Consider the following 7446-nt stretch of genomic DNA (forward strand, 5'->3'; position numbering starts at 1 on the left):
ACACACACACACACACACACACACACACACACACACACACACTCATATTCCCCCCACCATAAACAACTCTTGATGTTGCAGTCTCTGTATCACATCACAATATTAAGGAGTTTAAGCTCTCTCTCCAGCCACCTCTCCTAAAAGGATGGGAAAACATATTCATTCTGAGCGCTATATTTTCGCCCACAGAAATATCCTTCCTACAGCATCCTCAGAATCTCCCAGGAAGCTCCAGGGACACTCAAGAAATGAAACTGCTGTGACAGGAACCCCAGAACCTGTTCCTACAGTGCCTTTTCCTTCTCCACCTGACCACCATTTCAGAAGCAGTAGCAAGACTTGGAGGACCGAGTGCAGGCTGCACTCTCACCCCAATGCAGACCTTGATTGATAGCATGCCATGTGGTGTGTAGTCCTTCAAGCATCTAGAACATGGATGCAGTATGTTTTTCCATCCCAAGGGTCACCCTTCATTGCAGGTAACCCTTGCAGGTTACTCTAGCACCTATCACTTGCAAAATGAGGATCTAGAACTTCCAGGGTAAGTGGAAATGAGCAAAACAAGGGTTTCTGGAATAGGTCAGATCAACAGAGCTCTCATCAGGGAGTTCCACCAAACTGTCTCAATTGAAACAGGCATTTCTGCTCATTTCAGAGGTTTCTTTGGGAAGTGTTGAATCTCCATTGTGCACATGGTGGATCCTGTTTATGCAAGAGAATGTGTTGATGCTAATTAAAATTAGTTTTCAATTTTATTAATTTTAAAGTTTAAAGAGTTTTAAAACATTAAAATCTGAATTCTGTCCAGAAAAAAACACTTCCAAAGATCACTGATTAGCCTCATGTGTTCCCACACATATTTTTATTATCGTTCTATCTGGGCTAAAGCAGTCCGGTTGCTGAAATGAGTAAGACTTACTTTTTTGATAAGTGTAGGGAAAGGAGAGCCCAGTCCCCCAGAGCTTTCTTCATGGACTTCCCATCGTTCACATGTGGCACTCTCTTTAAACATGCGCACACTACTGCATGAGATGCACAGAATAGAACGCACCATGTGTTATGTCTGGGCCATTAAGATCATTGCTTAATATTCTCTCATATACGATTTCTTTTCTAGAGATCTAAATTCATTAAGATATTCAAGGTCACAGCAATTGGCCCCCTTTGGGTTTTAAGAAGTTGTTCAAAACCTTCCAGCTTTAAGAGATGTGAGAGGTTTAATACAATATGAATCTTGCACTTCATCCCAAACATTATGGTTTCAATGACTTAAGGGAGCATACGTGGAAATATAATTGAAATGTATGGGAAAGAAAATTTACTTGGCTGTAAATTGTATTCCAACATGTTTGCATTCATGCCCTGCTTGAGAATGTTGGAACAGATGCACACTTGGCCTAATTCAGTAAGGCATCTCTTATATTCTTATGTTTTGATGAATGCGTGGGCCAAAATCCATCCTAGCATGGGCTCTGAACTCAAATTGAGGTAGACTTGGACTGCCAATTCCTGATAAAGGTCTGATGCAATGATATGCCTATTTTGTGTGGGGGGGGGGGAGGCGGGGTTGGAAGACCTGCTCTGAAGTTCCTCCTGGACTATTGGTTATTGTGGATTAGAAATTCAATTATAAATAAATAAATAATGCGCCAAGGAGTAGATTGCACTGATCCCTCAGCTTGTAAGCACCATGGCTATGCTAGAATAGACAGGACACCCAATATTGTTTGGAGAAAGATGCCTAGGTTCATTACAAATTTTAAAAAATGGAAATTTCAAAGCTGTTTATCACTGAGAAGTTTGTTTGTTTTAATATAGAGCTACAATTTGATCAGACAATTTTCCCACTTTTCAATTTTATGATTTAATCCTCCCTCCCCACTATATTTGATCAATGTTTTTCCTTACATTCCCTGGCCTTTTCTCTTTTTTAGTTTTAAAGAATTATTTATACAATCTCATACCATTGCTGGAGTCCAGGCAGAGCTTTTTCTTGCTCAACTTCTTATGCTATTGTCACTTTTTGTGCTGTTAATGAGAAGGGCCCCTTACATGTGCTTTACAGAAATTGCACATGACTCACATGTCAATATTCCTGGTTTCTTTATTCTGAAAAAGTTTCTGGAAATCCATGTTTACTCTAGTAATGACTGACTTCTCCCGAAAAAGAAAAGCTTGAGTTTCCCCAAGCTGCCCTCCCACTCCACTCCCCAGGTCAGGTTCTCAGGAGACCATTCTGAATAAACTTGGGAACAGTCAGAACCTTTTAGATTCCCACCTGTTGCCAGAGCTCAATAATGAACCAGATCATTGAAATTAAGAAGAAATTGATCCTGAAATAAGATTTGGCTGGGCAGGAAAGGAACAAACAAGTCTCACTTTTAGGGTTCCTGCGTCTTCAGAGATTGGTCAGGTACAAGTTGTCCAGCCATTTTCTATATGCATTTGGCAATGGCAGCAAAGCTTCCTTAGATACATTCCATTTGTGGTGAAGAATTTTATTAAATTTCCCAACAGATAAAGAATCTTAAGCAAATTAATAGTCACCCCATAGAACACATCAAACAAATCACATAAAACAGAGGTTTTGTGCATATATATATATATGGGGCACGTGCAATTAACATTAGCAGATCTCAGACTAGCTGAATTTGGAGGCTCTTAAAAACAGAAAGACAAGAAAAAAACATTAGGAAGCTAAAACAGAAGGCTGGCCTACAGCTCCCTACAGCATGCATGCAAGCTACATATAGATCTAAGAGACAGGAAATTGCCTCTCAAAGAAACAACAGATCATTGAGAAAATGCCATCATCAAATATCCACTACCAGCCCAAGACATTGTGCTGAAGCAGAGCCAGATGGCTTCCTCCCACTAGGGCCAACCCTTCAAAAGTCTTGCAGTGTCATTCAGGCACTAATTTCTGCCTTCCTCTACCCCATGTCTCAGCCCACGGTGCGGTCTGAGGCGGGTGGATTCATCCTGCTGCATGGCTACATCGGCCCTGCCCGTCTTCTATGTGCTGTCCTTCCATGCTTTTTCACATCCAATGGTGATGTGAAAAATAAAAACAAGAACAAGGCCAGAAAAGCACAATTGTGCATCTGCCTGTTTCTTCAGTTGAAGGTGTCCTTCTTGCACATTCTGTCCCCATGAGTGGAAGATTAGTGACGAAATTCCCCTTAATTAGCATAATGCTAATTTGTGTTTTGGTGGAAGGGTTGAAACTTGACTGATCACCTTCTGTAACTGCGCTTTCCACACCAGCAGTCCTTTGTTATGAGGAAACTCTGAGTTTTAGGTTGAAAATGTAGCAGGGAGAAAGCTACCCACCCCCATAGCTTGATTCCCAGGTTTCCTACAAGGAAAGTAGAGGGAACAGTGGTCTGCTTAAAAGAATAAAGACAACAAGGATACAAAAGAAATAGGATGAAACAAGAGGAATAGCTCACTTGATTGATTATTCAGTGCTGGGCTGGGATGCTTCTCTAGGCCTGAACCCCTGGAAGAAACTCTACATTACTGTAAAGTAATGTTAAGCTGCCCCCTCCCCTCCATAAAAAAAGATGGAGCACAATGACCATTGCCCCAAAAGTGATGCCCGTTATTTAAATTAATGTGAAGCTTGACCCTTAGGTTCCTTAGCAGCAGTACTGCTGCTGAATAGATATTTTGTGGGGTCAGAAAGCTGCTGTTTCCTCCTCCTCCTTTGAAGTCTTGGAGCTATTTTTATTCACAATTACTTTGGTTGACCATATTTTCTTTCCTAAGCTTTTCAGTTCTGCATTCTCTAAACATCTATAACTGACCACCTCAGGATTTCCTCAGAACTCTCACACAATCTCCTCAGGAAAACAACTGCTCCTGCTGTCAAATACACATTAGCTAAGAACTGAAAGGAGCTGAGCTGTAGCTATCCTGTCGCCAACACCAGGTCACACCACCAGCCTTCATCCAGTATCAACTCCCACTTCCATTCCCTGTACAGAAGCCACCTGTATTTATGATGGAGCAGCGTCATTTCTGTTATGTGAGAGCAGCAAGTCCCAGTGCATGAGGGGGTGCCATGCAGAGGTGGGTCATGACCTTTTCCCCCCTGCAGTGGAGGTCAGGACGTGTTCCAGTGGAGCAAAGCTGAAGGAACCAAGATTTAGGGTGGATGCTAGGAAGTACTTCCTATGGTTAGGACCCCTAGGGTATGGAATGGGCTTCCACTGGAGGTGGTTGAAGCCCCACTGGTGAGAGTGTTTAAAGACAGGCTGAACATGCACATGGTAGGTATGTCATGAGTGGAGCTGGCAGGAGGGGGGGGGGTCAGACTAGATGGCCCAGGAGGTCCCTCCTGACTCACTCTGATTCTATGTTTCTACCTCTCTCCTTTAACAGAGCGAAATGGTCAGAGATTAGGGAGGAACAGATGGAAGTTGTTGTTCTCCAGCATCTGCTGCCTAAAGTGTTTGCTTCAGTCTGCCTAATGGTAGGTCTGGCCTTGCTATAAGTTTTAGGCATAAGATGTTGCTTGGCCTTTAGGGAAGTGAAAGCAGAAGGGAAGATTGATTGCACCCCACTGGTCATGTAAAACCACAGGACAGAGCTCAGTGATACAGCACAAGCTTTGCATGTAGAAGGCTGGAGAAGAAGTCTCCAGCATTTTCAAGTAGGACTGGGAATGTGCCCAGTCTGAAACACTGGAGAACCATTTTGACTCTGTGTTGATAGTGGATTTCTGTTAGTGAGACCATTTGGAGAAAAGAATAAAATAATCCCAATTCTCATATAGTCAGTAGAAGAATTCAATTACGTACAGAAGAGTTCATTTTACTATAATTTCGATTTACAAATTACCTAAAAAGAGTTTCTCTAGGACTTCTACAGTTAACATAATATAAAACAATGGGCCATACACAACAACAAAAAGCCCCGATACAATAAATACAACAAAAGAAGTACAAAAGCCAATATGACAAAACTGAAGTGCAAAGTAGAGTACAATAAAAAAGAAAAGCAAAAAATCAGCCAAGGATAAAAGAAGCATTAACTTTGCTGCTGGGTAAAACATCTGATCATCCACTATGAGGGGATTTTCCTTCATATACATCAGCGTGAGAATCACGCGTATTGGTGCAGCTAAGGCTAGATCATGGAGTGGAAGTCCAGCCTCCTGCTCTCAAAATTACCATCTAGGGAACAGCAAATGATGGGGACAGCTAAGGGTTCGTGCTGCCCACAACTGCATCCTTTCTAAAAATTTTACCTTTCCGTACATGGTTATAGTTTCTCCTTTGATTATTTGTACTTTTAAAATGTATTATCTTTTTCTATTATTCCCAAGAAAAATGGTTTAGCATCAGGGTAATAGAAGCAAACTTGATTTTATTTCTGCAGATATGAAAATGCCTTGATTTCAATGCACTGAAATAATGGTTCTGCTCAGACATTTTTAAAGCCTATTTTTAAAAACATTTTTAAAGCATGCTAGTCCACCCAATAGGCTCGTTTGTTGTTCTGGTCAGCCCATCTGTGTGGAGGGTAATTTAGAAACATAGAAACAGAGCGAGTCAGAAGGGGTCTCCTGGGCCATCTAGTCTGACCCCCAGCTCTAGCCAGCTCCATTCACGACATGCTTATCATGTGCATGACTAGCCTTCTCTTGAACACCCTCACTGATGGGGCCTCAACGACCTCTCATGGAAGCCCATTCCATACCCTTGGGGTTGTAACTGTCAGGAAGTACTTCTTGGCATCCAAATTGACCCTTGGTTCCTTGAGCTTGGCTCCATTGGAGTGCGTCCTGCCCTCCTCTGCCAGGGAGAACAGGTCTCTACCCACCTCTGTCTGACACCCCCTCATATACCTATATGTCACCAACAGATCCTCTCCAAGTTTCCACTTCTCTAGGCTGAAAAGACCCAGTTCCCTCAGTCTCTCCTCAAAAAAAAAGTCATCCACCCAACGTGGGACTCGAACCCATGACCCTGAGATTAAGAGTCTCATGCTTTACCGACTGAGCTACCTGGGCCTGCTTGTCCAGGATTTGAACCCGGGACCTCTTGCACCCTAAGCCAGAATCATACCCCTCGACCAACGAGTCAGTTGCTTTATGCAGAGGAGAATCTCTTCAATCCTTGGGGTTCTCTGTGCAATCCAGAATGATGGAAGGTTGTGCTCCAGATTGTGTGGACAGCCTGAACAGATAGGGGACCCCTCCTCTTTATCAAGGTATCCTCCACATCTACAATGGAGGGGGAGGGTCAAAAAACTCCCCCTTTCATATATTAAAACAGCACACTTTTAGAATACCTTTATAGGGCTTTGAAAACCTGGGCTTGGCAGTGTTCACAATACCATGACTATGCAAGGAGTTTTGAAGCATGGAATGGTTGGAAGGGGAGAAGAGCAGACAGTAGTACAGCCACCTAAATGCTCAATTGCCTGTGAGACTGTTAGAGCAGGGTCTAAAATTACCTATCTGCAAAATTGCTTTCACTTTGTGCTTATTTTCCTACTCTTTTGCTTCTCAGTTCCTAGGGACTTTAGTGCACCAGGACAAGGTGGTGGAAGATAAACCATTGAAGCGAGGGTGCCAGTGGCTCCTTCTCTTTCTCTCTCTGTGAAATTTCTTATCCATTCCACTTTTCTCTGCTGGTTGGTCCTTCATAATTCTCCACAAACGAAGCTCACATGTGGCGAGTGTAATCTGTAGTCAGGCAGTAAGGCCCTATTTGGCATTCTGCTTTCCCATATGCTTGGTTTGGCATAAGGATGTGATATTACTTGATTGCTTTACAATCAGATTTGTTCTCAAAATAAGAATAGAAGCCTCCTCATAAAAATGGCATTGAAGGCCAGAACTCACCAAGAAATGAATGTTCTCAAAAAGAGAACATAATGCAGTTTGGAGAGCCTAATTCAGTGGGCAAAACTCCAAGTCACATGGAGCATAATGTGACTTGGCATGCCCAGTCCAGCACAGGGTGGTAGGAGATGAACAACCTGTGGCATATTTATCTGCTTGTTTTCCTACTTTCTGATTCAAGCCTTCTGCAAATGCGCTCTGGTTGAACAATACGCAATGGCACTGCAATCTCATACCTACAATGCACAAAGGAACCGGGGGTGGGAAGAAGTGGGAGAGCAAAACTTGCACATTTAGGTATATCCAAGAGTTTGGCTTCCCTAGTCAATGTACTGCTTCTGAGATGTTTAAACATTTCTTGCATTGGCTTTGTGCACATTTCTGATCCTTTGTGTTTGCCTCATTTGAGCCAGATGAACTATCTTTCCTCTTTCTTGTGGAAGAGTTTCTAGGTGTGTTGCCCAGAGAGACCATTTCCCCAGCCCACACTTTCCAAGGGCTTTTTTCTTTCATTGGGTCTGCAGCATACCACTACCATATGACCCTTTAAGGAAGGGGTCCTCAAACTTTTTCTAAAGGGGGGCAGTTGA

The 7446-nt window shown here is 42.7% G+C and overlaps 1 non-coding gene across 1 annotated transcript; it reads right to left on the minus strand.

Annotated features, from left to right (window-relative positions):
- Nucleotides 1-5946: 5946 nt before the first annotated feature.
- On the minus strand, nucleotides 5947-6019 carry TRNAK-CUU. The gene has a single exon. It is a non-coding gene; the product is annotated as a tRNA-Lys (tRNA).
- Between the last annotated feature and the right edge of the window lie 1427 nt (nucleotides 6020-7446).

The sequence above is a fragment of the Varanus komodoensis genome, unplaced genomic scaffold (assembly GCF_004798865.1).
Source record: "Varanus komodoensis strain SLA01 unplaced genomic scaffold, ASM479886v1 scaffold4, whole genome shotgun sequence".
Lineage (NCBI taxonomy): Eukaryota > Metazoa > Chordata > Lepidosauria > Squamata > Varanidae > Varanus > Varanus komodoensis.